Source organism: Pelobates fuscus, chromosome 9, assembly GCF_036172605.1.
Source record: "Pelobates fuscus isolate aPelFus1 chromosome 9, aPelFus1.pri, whole genome shotgun sequence".
Lineage (NCBI taxonomy): Eukaryota > Metazoa > Chordata > Amphibia > Anura > Pelobatidae > Pelobates > Pelobates fuscus.
The window spans coordinates 137,800,569-137,815,809 of record NC_086325.1 but is presented as its reverse complement, the minus strand read 5'-3'; positions in this window follow the sequence as shown (position 1 = coordinate 137,815,809).

The window sequence follows — 15,241 nt, the reverse complement described above, 5'->3', positions numbered from 1 at the left end:
ATCCCAATTTGCGATAGAACTTCTGGCCTGCCCCGCTTCAAGTGTCCTGTCAGAAAGGACCTTCAGTGCAGCAGGAGGTATTGTCACTGAGAAGAGAAGTCACCTAGGTCAAAAAAGTCTAGATTACCTCACCTTTATTAAGATGAATGAGGGATGGATCCCGAAGGGACTGACAGTGGGCGATACATTTGACTAAAAAAGGTCTGATGAGATGAGCTGCCTTGGGCTAAAAATGGTCCACACGCTGCTGTATTTTAGCTCTGAATGCCGGTTGACTTGCGTGACTTATCCACCACCAACTAGGGTTCAAGCCGCAATGTTTTAGGGCACTTTCTGCCTGGGAAACAAACATAATTTTTTATGGCCGCTGCTACAGCAGCGGCTGCAACAATACCTAATTGTTTAGGCATGTGTACATGCCTAATTTTTCGGCCCTCTGGTGCTGCACTGTGGCTTCAAAAACCAAACCAAAAAAAAGGCACATAACAGGGATTAAACTGATAGGAATAGTACTACTTAACACACCACTCCTATCTGGTGGCACATTAGATTGCACGCGCAGTGCCCCAAATTTGAAGTAGGAGGACCGACCAAGCATCTTTTTCCATCTCCCGGTTCCTAAAATCGATGCCATATACACGTCCCCTGATAGGGCGCCAGCTCGTTATTCTCTTTTTCACTTCACTAGGGACACTTTACTGCACTATGGGCACTTAGACCCACTCTTTGTCTTGCACACTGTTATTCCTAGCCAGCATCTGTGATGGGAAATCAGGCAGTCATCTAAACGTTTAGATTGAGCTTTAGCTTAGAACACCCTTGAAGGTGTTTAAGGAGATTAGGGCTAGTTTAGAGGATTCTTCTTAGACCTCTCTGGGTCTTTATAGCCCTTCTACCTATCCAGCATTTCTGGAAACCAGCTAAGAGAAATGGTGTCTGTGATACATTTAACTTTATATCACCTTATTGACACTTTATCACTCCGGTCTCCATACTCTCTGCCTATACCCATCTATTTAGAGGGAATTTCCTTGCCCCTGCCAATATTATATAATAGGTAATTACCATTATTACACAATTAGGTCTCTGAGGACAGGTGTCAATCCATATCTGCCAAGTGACCCTATGTAAGGGGAACAGTCTCTATTCTGCTCTGTGTCAGTGTGTATCATGGTCTCTGAGGACAGGTGTCAATCCATACCTGCCAAGTGACCCTATGTAGGGCAAACAGTCCCTATTCTGCTCTGTGTCAGTGTGTATCAGGGTCTCTGAGGACAGGTGTCAATCCATATGTCAAGGTGTCAATATGTCATATGTCAGGTGTCAATCCATATCCATTGTGATTTAGGAATGTTAGGTGATTTATGCCCTTTATGGATTAAAACCAGACTCTGCATCAACTGTGTAATTTTCCATGGGAGTTTTGCCATGGATCCCCCTCCGGCATGCCACAGTCCAGGTGTTAGTCCCCATGAAACAACTTTTCCATCACTTTTGTGGCCAGAAAGAGTCCCTGTGGGTTTTAAAATTCGCCTGCCCATTGAAGTCAATGGCGGTTCGCCGGTTCGCGAACATTTGCGGAAGTTCCCGTTCAAAATTTTGTGTTCGCGACATCACTATTTGTCATGCCCCAAACAACTTATGTTCATTAGATTGAGTATAAGATTTAATCTATACATTGTGCTTGTGGTTTTGCTAGCAAATGTATAAATTGGGGGAGGGGGGTGGATTTACAAATAGTTTATTATCACAGCTGTCGGTCAATGTCTCGGTGTGCCAAGCTATTTACTGACAAGGGAGAACCGAAAAGACCTCCCGACAGGAGTATAGGTTAAATAAAAGAATTTTATGAAATAAAATAAATAAGGGTATTCTAATCATGAGATACAAGAAAAAACAAAAAGCAATGTTTAATAGACTGTCCCCCCATTCTTAATGGAGCATGAAAAAGTACATGGAGAGGGGGGCGGAGCAAACCAGTGATCAGACTAGACTCATGTCGCCGCAGCTCCTGCTAAACATCGCTTTAAAGCCTAATTTCCACACACCCTTTCCCTTGCAAACAGCATACAGGGCACCAGTACTCCATGGGAAAGCACTCCCAAAAGACATGAGGGCATATCGAGAGCCAAACTCGAGATATTGGCATGCTTCTATCACAGCCATGTAGGCCCAAGATGGCAGAGTTACGGCCCGACTCGCCACAAGACTCCCCCACGGCATCAGATGACGAGGACGTTGAACTGTCGGAAGCACCATCTCCTCGCCACAGGAGCAGGGCACAACCAAGACCCAAACTTCCACTGGCTTGCAAATTTTATTTTACCTCCATGGTGATAGACCTCAAAGCCTTCTTCGCGTCGGAGATGGCGGTGCTGAGGAAAGGCTTGGGCACGCTGACAGGATGTATTAAAATCCCAGAGGAAGATATCCATGATATATGGATCAAACATGCTTCTACAGCAGCAAAACTACTGGAGTTTACCAACACGTGTGCCAAAATCAGGCAGCTAGAGGACAGTGCGCAACAACGTAACCTGAAGGTGCGGGTAATACCTGGCACCGTTGACTTGGCGGAACAACCGCAATTCATACGGAGGCTTGTTACAAATCGCTATTTGTAACTGGCCCTTTAAATGAAAAATTGCCCTGCTTCCCTGGATTGTGGAGAAGCCTATTTGCCAGCCTCCTTCCTTATGACTATGGCCCTGTGTGAGCGGTGATACCCCAGATAGCTATGCCATGGAGCCTATTCATATAATGAAAGACTATGGGAAAGACTTTAGCTCCATGGCAATTGAACTGTGTGAATAGGATCTGCGCGCTATTCGGTAGTTTTGTGCGCTCAGATCCCAGCTATCTGGGGATATGTGAAATGTCTGTGTGTTATGTGTAAAATGTGACTTTATGTATTTTAAAGTGTTTTATGTCGTTTTGCAACCATGTGGTTAATGGAGTCTTGTCTCCAGGATAGAGGGCCCTGTAAAACCATGCTTCCAGAAGGTCAAATGCACATTTGTACTAACTTCTGAACCCCTGGTCCAATTCGTATGATTTTTGAGTATGTTGTTCCCCTGAATGGATTGATTGTGAATATGTATTTTTATGCGAATGTGATGTATATTTTGGGAGTTATGAATGTTGTGTAAAAACTGTATTTTTACTGTCTGTGATAATTATGTTAATCCCTTGTGTAGCATAATTATATCACAGACATAGGGGAGGATTTTGTGTGTAATTACTGGGAGTGGTTTTAATGATGTACGTGTATGATTGGTTGTTTTGTCCCGCCCTGTGGGTGGTCCTGTATTTACAAAATGGTAATAAAAACCAGGCTGGGTGTTCCAGCACCTCAGACCTCTTCTGACCCTCTAACTTGTAGCCTCGACTCATGTTTGTAGGGGACAGCTATAATCACTACAGGGATTGCTATGCTCTTCATACTCCCTTAGCTGCTGAGCTCTTGTAAGAGCTCTTGTTCCTGATCCTGCTTCGCTCTACAGAAGGAAGAGGTTCACCTATTGGAACCTGGAGCCTGGTCGTAGGTCCAGGGCGCAGAGCAGACGGCGAGATACCAGCCCAGCAGCGGTGGTTCGTGGAGTTTGCAGTGCTTATGGTGGCTACGGTGCTGATGGTCCTTTGGAAAGCGCTAGGAGCATCCTTTCTACGGTCCAACTTCCAGCCAGCCTGGAGGCAACCGTAACAAGGCTGTTCTCAGCTACCTTACCAACTAAACAGGCGTAGGGACTATCTTTAGATGGACTCTACAGAACTCTAAGGCCCAATACCAACAGCCTGACACCCAAAGATGTCATCTTATGCTTCAAATCAAGGTCTGATAAAGACATAATACTGAAGGCAATCGTAATAGAGTGTGTAGGGAACTGCACTCACTCCCATCAGTCTGAGCCAGGATGCTAAGTAACTGAAGGCAGTCAGGGGCTCAACGCCATATATCTTTGAGGAACACTCTAAGTTTTTTTCCAAGACCCGACCTGCCCAACGCTGCAGTGGTGCGCATCATTGAAGGAGGTGACCTCACAGCTACGGTCAGCCGCCATCACCTACAACTGGGGATACCCGAGAGCCCTTATAGCTGAAAAAGATGGTTGATGCTATCTGCACTTGAAGCAGACATGTTCCTGCACTCACTGGGACTCTCTGCTCCTGCCACATCAAACAGCTCATCCAGAACGGCACATCAGTGGGACGTGGCGGTCTTCCATCCAGCAGGCTCTGCGGCCCCGGGTTGTAGCTACCTAGAAGGGCGCTTAATTCACCATCACTACTTTAATACATTTTTGTTGTTTCTCATTTAATATGTTTGCATTGTTTACTGTTATGAAAATTAAGATTTAGAAATTTTAGTATGTGGTTTACCGCCATCGCATACAATACCCTACTGTCCCGTTTCAGTATATGGGTAGCACCTAATTAACCCTTGAAGTGCTCTTTGATCCCCTCTACCCCCTCCCCCTTTAAGCTCCAGGGATATGGAGCTTCTTAATCCTAGTATAAGCCATCCATACGTCATACAAATATTGCAACCTACACATGGGTGCTTGCGAACCCATTACCCACTCCCTTAGGTTGTCATATCTTAATCACAGGCCTTATTAAAGTAGTATAACCTATGGCGGCCTACTTACTGGGCAAGCAAAGTTTTGGCTTTAGACCCGTCTGCAACCTGACGCATATAGCAATATAAATATTTTTAAAGCCCATGAATCAGATACATGACGAAATCTGCCTGGGAGTAACTAACCAAAACCAGATCTACCCATGTGTGGGTTCTCGCAACTATATGTTACAGCCTTTTTATTTAAAAAAAAAAGTGCCTCTACTTCAATGCCTGTCAGGATTCCGGGAACCAGAACACACAGACAAAATCACAAACCAGAATATTGTAATACCATCCTTAGAATGGTCGGGTTATACAATAAAGAATAGTCAGAGTACGAGCCAAGGTCGGGGAAAATAGAGATCAGGAATAACGCTAAGCAAGCTGAATTCAGAGGATACGAGAGCGCAGAATACACGAGAGACCTAAGCCAGTCAAGATACCAAACAACTAATACGAAGGAAAACGCTATTGGGCTAACAAGAAATCACAACAGGGCAAGGAGTAATAGGAGATCAGAGAATATATACCCCAAGATTACTTGTGATTGGTTGTGATTGGTTGTGATTACTTGTGATTGGTTGTGATTGTGATTGGTGACTCCAACTACGATTGGAGTTTACCACTATACGAGGGTGGTATCTAATCCAATTATGCTTGACCCTGACGTCATTGATATGTGCAGAATCCCGCGGGTATTTCGGTTGCATATTTAAAGAGTCAATCTGCAAGTGTGTAGCATCTGACGGAATGCTGGAAGAATATGTGGTACTAGGAGGTGAACCATTGGGTAAGCAGGCAGGAGGCCTGACAATGACATACACATGTTTGATTTTATGTGACACTATTATGTTTGTTGCGCTGTTGTGGCATCGCAAGCCTATTTGTTATTCTGTGCACGTCCAAAATAAAGAATAAAAAAAAAAAAAGAAGTACATGCAGTAACCAGAAACAAAGTGCAAGAAAAGGCTGTTCTAGTCTATAGTATTACATGTAAACCTGCTTTTAGTTTGTTACCTGGTAAAAAGGAAAAAATATACGATGGCATATATACATAGGCTCATAAAAAGGCCGTGTCCAGAAACTCAAAAAGAGAGGGAATTCCAAGTGTTGTGCAGCCGATGATGTATGCTCCTGTTAGGTGGAGAAGATACCAGACTCGTATAAAGCTCCTGGGAAAACTGTTTTTTGACAAGGTCTACGGGTAAAACTTAATTAATGTGATGGCGTCAACGCATTTCATTCTCGCAGGAACTTTCTCAAGACTAGATGTGTTAACATATTGCACAGTTGATTATATCAAGAGCAATCAACAAAGCAAACCATCAATCTCACATTAAAAAAAAATGAACAGCCTCACACTTAGAGGTTATAAAAAAGAAATGTACTGTATTTTATCCCAAAAGAACCAAAGAGCAATGCTAAACACCCAAAAGTGTACCTCACATACACCAAATATATAGTAACAAAGGAGAAAATCTGTACTACACCAACAAGTGACAGTACAGTTTAAAGGGGTAGCAGAGCAAATATCATGAAAATACAACCTGTGTATAGAATAACACAACAATCTCCAGGATATCTAGAATGTATAAAAAAATCACACAATGGTGAAGTATGTACAAAAGTGAGTGGTTCAGACCCGGAGGTAGAGAACTTACAAGATTATACTGGAGATCTGCGCCTGTCTCCCTTCCAAAGGGTATATATACAAAACGGCGTCTCCTTCAGGATGGATATGCGATGTGGTATAGCAGCATATATAAAGACCTCCAATACTCAAAGGAAAAGAGATATATAGAGCAGTATTGTAGTAAAAAGAGAATTTATTAGTACAAAATGCACTTACATCAATAAAGGGTAAAAGCAGCTTGTCTCCACTAAACAAGTGGTACCCAGGAGAAACGAAATCCCTCTGTAGTAAAATAAACCATAAAAAGAAAAGCCAAAAACATAAAAAGTCTCTAGCTGGTATCCAACGCGTTTCGTCTTCTAGACTTCTTCAGGGATATGTTGTAACGTTCACATAGTCCTTTCTTTATATAGGGCTCCAAGATCTTTCATTTTGCCACGAACCGGAGAACATACTTCCGGGTTTCGTTTTTGCCGGTTGTTGATTGGCCGGACGTGATGACGTGTTCCGGCCGTCTGTGTAAGGGAGGGTTATTCCCGCGTTCCACTGTGGAACGCTTGCCGTCCTATCACTTGAGACTAAAAACGCTTACGCGTTCCACCGTGGAACGCATGGCAATTCCGGCAACCAGAAGGTTGCAGCGAAAAGACGAGCTCCCAGGGCGGAACCACGGGAAACTAATGGAACATATAAAGGCTGTATGGGCTCAAGCCCAAAAAACAGGGGGGAACAAAAATAAATAAAATCAAAAAGGATAAAAAAATAAATAATAATAAAATAAATAAAAATAAGAAGAACAAGAAAAAAACAATCAGTAAACCATACATAATAAATAAACATACAGATGTATAAGTGCCACAAATACACCAAAAAACTGACATAATAAAATACAAAGAAAATACAAAATAATAATCATACTAGATGAATAAAACCAATATACCCTAAAAAACTAAAGATGTCTCAAAAGAATCACTGCATTATATAGACTACAGAAGCCCCCCTAAATCAATATCCTGATTGAGGCCCATATTTAAAGTGTTTAAAGTGTAGATCCAAAAAGCTTCTTTCTTAGCTAGGTCATTAATTTTACTTCCTCCTCTCCAATTTGTTGTGACCTGATCTATTCCAATGGCGACAAACGTCGACCATTGAAACATGCTACAGGAGTTGCAGTGATTAGGGACACTATGCTCCACCTTATGTGTCCTAATATTGTTAAAGTGTTCTCGAAGGCGAGTATGCAAGGTTCTGATGGTCCGACCCACATACTGGGCACCACATCCACATTGTAAAAGATAAATTACATATGTGGATGTGCAGTGTACGAATTTCTTTATATTATATGTGTGGTTAGTGTAAGATCCTGTAAAGGATATAGTCCTTCTTTTTTGGTGGGTGCATGTGGAGCTAGAGACTTTTTATGTTTTTGGCTTTTCTTTTTATTGTTTATTTTACTACAGAGGGATTTTGTTTCTCCTGGGTACCACTTGTTTAGTGGAGACAAGCTGCTTTTACCTTTTATTGATGAAAGTGCATTTTGTACTAATAAATTCTCTTTTTACTACAATACTGCTCTATATATCTCTTTTCCTTTGAGGATTGGAGGTCTTTATATATGCTGCTATACCACATCGCATATCCATCCTGAAGGAGACGCCGTTTTGTATATATACCCTTTGGAAGGGAGACAGGCGCAGATCTCCAGTATAATCTTGTAAGTTCTCTACCTCCGGGTCTGAACCACTCACTTTTGTACATACTTCACCATTGTGTGATTTTTTTTATACATTCTAGATATCCTGGAGATTGTTGTGTTATTCTATACACAGGTTGTATTTTTATGATATTTGCTCTGCTACCCCTTTAAACTGTACTGTCACTTGTTGGTGTAGTACAGATTTCTCCTTTGTTACTATATATTTGGTGTATGTGAGGTACACTTTTGGGTGTTTAGCATTGCTCTTTGGTTCTTTTGGGATAAAATACAGTACATTTCTTTTTTATAACTTGGTTTATTGTTCCTCACTTGTTACTGTATTCCCATATGGCATCTAATAATGTCTATCATGAAATGCGACAAGAACGTAACAAAAGAATCAATTTATTATTTCATCAACAAATTGTTCAAACTGATAACTCCCTTTCAAAAAAATTTGAAAAGTTAGAATCCCTATTAGAAAAAGAAACTAAAAAATGGTGGGAGATCACATCCTTAGAACAATATTTAGCATCTAATATCATCCCTAGAGGCCTTAGAATTTTAAAAACTCCTGCGTATGGCATGGAAGACAAGATATTAACAGATGAATGGTTTAAGGCCAGTGATGATTGTTCAAGAAGATATATCCAAAGTCTGATTGAATTCCAAAAGAGGTCATTAAAAAACATAGAAAATGAAATTCAACTTTTAGAAAAAGAGATAGTTTTACATAAAGATGTTAGAGTTGTGGATGACAATTACAAAATTTTAAAAGATAAAATAAAAACAGTGGATGACAGAATTTCTAATATTAAAGCAAGCAAATTTAGGAGAGATCAAATTGATTATAAAGAAGGAAAAATTAGAAATTGGTCCAAAAATAGGAGAGAAAAAGGAGAACAAAGGGTTTATGTACAAAAAACTGCTCCACAGTTAACCTCTGAACCCTATAAACATCAAAGTACAGATACTAAGGGGAATATCTTTAGAGAAGATAATAAAAATAAAAATAAACACAAAATGAGCAACTCAGATAAAAATTGTGAAGCTCATAGTCTTCCAAAAAACCTCTCCCCAGTTTTTTTAGACAGGGGGCAAAACCAAAAGAAAGAAAGTATTCTAAGTACAAAAAACTGATTCCAATTACTAAGCTCCCCAAAAAAGAAACGCCCTCATATGGAACTAGAGGTTCTAGACGACTCACTTCTCTCAGTAACCATACACTCACAATAAATAAAAATCCATCGGGAATCTTTAACATATCAGGTGTAGATTTAACCACACAGGAATTAACATTATTAGAAAAAGGTTTAAAATTCGCTCCGACTGCTGGGATAAAACCTTTTGACCTCTTTTTGGATAACCACAAATTTCTAAAGAAGCTAACAATAAAACGTTTTTTTGAAAAACGTAATTTGACTAAAACAAATGAGACTTTTCCACTTACGGATATAGACACTACAGATATATCCGAATGTCCCTTAGAGGACTGTCCCAATGTTTTTTCATCCTTGAAAAGAAGGTCTAATTTCTATCCATCGCATGAAAAAGGAAAGTATTTGGAGGTATTTAATGATCTAGTCCAGAATGACCTCGATAGAATCCATTGGAAACATAGCGACTCTAAACATAATTTAACCAATAGAGAAAGACAGGCTCTCAATCAACTTAAAAAGAATCATAATTTAGTCATAAAAGAGGCCGATAAAGGGGGGGGAACGGTCATTATGAGTAGAACATACTATATGCAGGAAGCCTATAGAATTCTAGAGGATGAGTCCACCTATAAAAAACTTGAACGAAACCCCACCAAGTCCTTTTTGGAGGATCTTAGAGCTTTACTCCAAATAGGCCTCGACCAAGGAATTATTTCTTCCAAAGAATTTCAGTATATCTTTAACCCAACATGCAAAATAGCGATTTTCTATTTCCTTCCCAAGATCCACAAGTGTTTGACGACCCCTCCAGGTCGGCCAATCATTAGTGGGATCAATTCATTATCTTGCAACCTTTCCGAATATGTGGATTTTTTCCTTAAACCTTTTGTTTCTTTATGTCCTTCCTTTATAAAAGACACCACTCATATTCTTCAAACTTTACAATCTTTTACTTGGAAATCTTCCTATATACTAGCCACGGTGGATGTTACCTCCCTGTACTCCAATATCCCCCATACAAAGGGTTTGGAGGTTATCAGGGACGTTCTAATCCAACAACATACTTTAAGCTCGAAACAAGTTGATTTTTTGGTGTCTTGTATTCATTTTGTTTTAACCAAGAACTTTTTTTGGTTTGACTCGAATTTTTATTTGCAGCAGTGTGGCGTCGCCATGGGGACGAGGTTTGCCCCCAGTTTTGCGAACTTATATGTATCCCATTGGGAGGATTCATGCATCCAATTGGGACCACATCCGGGGGGTAGCCTCGTCCTATGGCGACGCTACATTGATGACGTACTCATTATCTGGGAAGGAGAGGTCCAAGGTCTGGAGAATTTTATTGATACCATCAACTTAAATCAATACAACCTAAACTTTACTTTCAATATTAGTACTACCACCATAGATTTTTTGGACCTAACTCTATACATAGAAAATGAGATTCTCCATACCAAAACTTTCTTTAAGAAGACCGATTGCAATACCGCTATAAAAAAGACTAGTTTACACCATCCAATATGGCTCAATAATGTCCCAAAGGGCCAAATAACTAGAATGAGGAGGAATTGTTCTAATGTGCAGATGTTCGAAGAACAATCAAAAATAATACAAAACAGATATGTTGAAAAAGGTTATAATGCAGATCAAATAGAAAAAGATATTATAAAAATAAAAAATAGAGAACGTGCAGAATTTTTAATGGATAAAGATAGAAATAAGAATAAAACCATAGGATGTAAAAATCAAACTATTGACGGCCATAGGGAATTTGCCTTCATTACGAAGTACAGTTCTCAGGCCAAGAAAATAGAAAAAATCCTTAAAAGGCATTGGGCCATCTTGAAAAAAGATGACATCTTAGGAGATAAGATACCAGAAAAACCTATAGTCATATACAGAAAAGCAGACAATCTAAAAAATAAATTAGCACCTAGTCTTTTACCAAATTTGTTAAAAAGTCCAAAATTGAATTTTCTCCAGTCACAAAAGACGCCAGGCTTCCATAAATGTGGGGCATGTTCCACATGCACTTACCAAAAAAGAAGGACTATATCCTTTACAGGATCTTACACTAACCACACATATAATATAAAGAAATTCATACACTGCACATCCACATATGTAATTTATCTTTTACAATGTGGATGTGGTGCCCAGTATGTGGGTCGGACCATCAGAACCTTGCATACTCGCCTTCGAGAACACTTTAACAATATTAGGACACATAAGGTGGAGCATAGTGTCCCTAATCACTGCAACTCCTGTAGCATGTTTCAATGGTCGACGTTTGTCGCCATTGGAATAGATCAGGTCACAACAAATTGGAGAGGAGGAAGTAAAATTAATGACCTAGCTAAGAAAAAAGCTTTTTGGATCTACACTTTAAACACTTTAAATATGGGCCTCAATCAGGATATTGATTTAGGGGGGCTTCTGTAGTCTATATAATGCAGTGATTCTTTTGAGACATCTTTAGTTTTTTAGGGTATATTGGTTTTATTCATCTAGTATGATTATTATTTTGTATTTTCTTTGTATTTTATTATGTCAGTTTTTTGGTGTATTTGTGGCACTTATACATCTGTATGTTTATTTATTATGTATGGTTTACTGATTGTTTTTTTCTTGTTCTTCTTATTTTTATTTATTTTATTATTATTTTTTTTTTTTTCCTTTTGTATTTTATTTATTTTTGTTCCCCCCTGTTTTTTGGGCTTGAGCCCATACAGCCTTTATATGTTCCATTAGTTTCCCGTGGTTCCGCCCTGGGCGCTCGTCTTTTCGCTGCAACCTTCTGGTTGCCGGAATTGCCGTGCGTTCCACAGTGGAACGCGGAAGCGTATATAGTCTCAAGTGATAGGACGGCAAGCGTTCCACAGTGGAACGCGGAAATAGCCCTCCCTTACACAGACGGCCGGAACACGTCATCACGTCCGGCCAATCAACAACCGGCAAAAACGAAACCCGGAAGTATGTTCTCCGGTTCGCGGCAAAATGAAAGATCTTGGAGCCCTATATAAAGAAAGGACTATGTGAACGTTACATAGTTACATAGTTACATAGTTACATAGTTAGATAGCTGAAAAGAGACTTGCGTCCATCAAGTTTAGCCTTCCTCACACCTGTTTTTTGCTGTTGATCCAAAAGGAAAAAAAAACAAAAAAAAAAAACCCAGTTTGAAGCACAATTTTGCAACAAGCTAGGACAAAAAATTCCTTCTTGACCCCAGAATGGCAGTCAGATTTATCCTTGAATCAAGCAGTTATTACCCTACATTGAAAGATTATATCCTTGAATATTCTGTCTTTGCAAGTATGCATCTAGTAGCTGTTTGAACATCTGTATGGACTCTGATAAAACCACTTCTTCAGGCAGAGAATTCCACATCCTGATTGTTCTTACAGTAAAAAAACCTTTCCTTTGCCTTAGACGAAATCTTCTTTCTTCCAGTCTAAACGCATGGCCTCGTGTCCTATGTAAAGTCCGGTTTGTGAATAGATTTCCACACAATGGTTTGTATTGGCCCCGAATATATTTGTATAATGTTATCATATCCCCTCTCAGGCGACGTTTTTCTAAACTAAATAGGTTTAAATTTGTTAACCTTTCTTCATAGCTGATATGTTCCATTCCTTTTATTAATTTTGTAGCCCGCCTCTGCACTTTTTCTAGTGCCATGATATCCTTCTTTAGAACAGGTGCCCAAAATTGCACAGCATATTCAATATGTGGTCTTACCAGTGATTTATAGAGAGGCAAAATGATATTCTCGTCCCGAGAATGAATGCCCTTTTTCATGCATGACAATACCTTACTGGCCTTGGCCACTGCTGATTGACATTGCACATTGTTGCATAGTTTGTTGTCTATAACAATTCCCAAGTCCTTTTCGTGTGTTGTTATCCCTAATTCGCTTCCATTAAGGGTATACGTTGCTTGTGTATTCTTTACGCCGAAGTGCATAGCTTTGCATTTTTCAACATTAAATTTCATCTGCCATTTGAGTGCCCAGTCCTCCAGTCTATCTAAATCCTTCTGCAGCAAAGTAATATCTTGCTCACATTGTATTATTTTACAAAGTTTTGTGTCATCTGCAAACACTGAAACATGACTTTCAATGCTGTCTTCAAGATCATTTATAAAAATGTTAAATAGAAGGGGTCCCAGAACAGACCCCTGAGGGACACCACTTGCTACCTCTGTCCAGCTTGAAAATTTACCATTAACGACAACTCTTTGTATTCTGTTTTTAAGCCAATGTTCTACCCAAGAACAAGCATTTTCATCGAGACCGATTTCCTTGAGTTTGAACACTAATCTTTTGTGTGGAACTGTATCAAATGCCTTGGCAAAATCCAAATAGATCACATCCACTGCAACACCCTGATCTATACTTCTACTTACTTCTTCGTAGAACGCAATCAAGTTAGTTTGACATGACCTGTGCTTCATAAAACCGTGCTGATTTTTGCTGATAACCATATTCTTCTCAAGGAATTCTTGAATATTATCCCTTAATAACCTTTCAAATATTTTACCAGCCACAGAAGTTAAGTTTACAGGTCTATAACTTCCAGGCAAGGATTTTGAACCCTTTTTGAATATAGGAACCACATCTGCCTTCCTCCAATCCTCCGGAACACTTCCTGAAAGAAAAGAATCTTGAAAGATTAAAAACAGAGGTTCACTTATTTCTACACTTAGTTCCTTAAGTACACGTGGATGGATACCGTCAGGCCCTGGAGCTTTGTTTATATTAACTTTCTTTAGTTGCTGCAGCACATTGTCTTGAGTTAACCAATTACAATTATTCTGCAAGTTTTTAGTAGCAATCATTTGCACATCTATTGCCATGGGTTCTTCTTTAATATATACGGAGGAGAAATAGTTATTTAGAATTCCTGCCTTTTCTTGGTCTTCATTAACTAACACCCCCGTTTCAGTTTTAAGTGTACCTATACTTTCATTTTTGTTTTTTTTTGGAATTTATGTACTTAAAAAATGCTTTGGGGTTGGTTTTGCTCTCTTTAGCTATCATTTTTTCATTTTGAAGTTTAGCAACATATCCCTGAAGAAGTCTAGAAGACGAAACGCGTTGGATACCAGCTAGAGACTTTTTATGTTTTTGGCTTTTCTTTTTATTGTTTATTTTACTACAGAGGGATTTCGTTTCTCCTGGGTACCACTTGTTTAGTGGAGACAAGCTGCTTTTACCTTTTATTGATGTAAGTGCATTTTGTACTAATAAATTCTCTTTTTACTACAATACTGCTCTATATATCTCTTTTCCTTTGAGGATTGGAGGTCTTTATATATGCTGCTATACCACATCGCATATCCATCCTGAAGGAGACGCCGTTTTGTATATATACCCTTTGGAAGGGAGACAGGCGCAGATCTCCAGTATATCCCCTTCTATTTAACATTTTTATAAATGATCTTGAAGACAGCATTGAAAGTCATGTTTCAGTGTTTGCAGATGACACAAAACTTTGTAAAATAAGACAATGTGAGCAAGATATTACTTTGCTGCAGAAGGATTTAGATAGACTGGAGGACTGGGCACTCAAATGGCAGATTAAATTTAATGTTGAAAAATGCAAAGTTATGCACTTCGGCGTAAAGAATACACAAGCAACGTATACCCTTAATGGAAGTGAATTAGGGATAACAACACACGAAAAGGACTTGGGAATTGTTATAGACAACAAACTATGCAACAATGTGCAATGTCAATCAGCAGTGGCCAAGGCCAGTAAGGTATTGTCATGCATGAAAAAGGGCATTCATTCTCGGGACGAGAATATCATTTTGCCTCTCTATAAATCACTGGTAAGACCACATATTGAATATGCTGTGCAATTTTGGGCACCTGTTCTAAAGAAGGATATCATGGCACTAGAAAAAGTGCAGAGGCGGGCTACAAAATTAATAAAAGGAATGGAACATATCAGCTATGAAGAAAGGTTAACAAATTTAAACCTATTTAGTTTAGAAAAACGTCGCCTGAGAGGGGATATGATAACATTATACAAATATATTCGGGGCCAATACAAACCATTGTGTGGAAATCTATTCACAAACCGGACTTTACATAGGACACGAGGCCATGCGTTTAGACTGGAAGA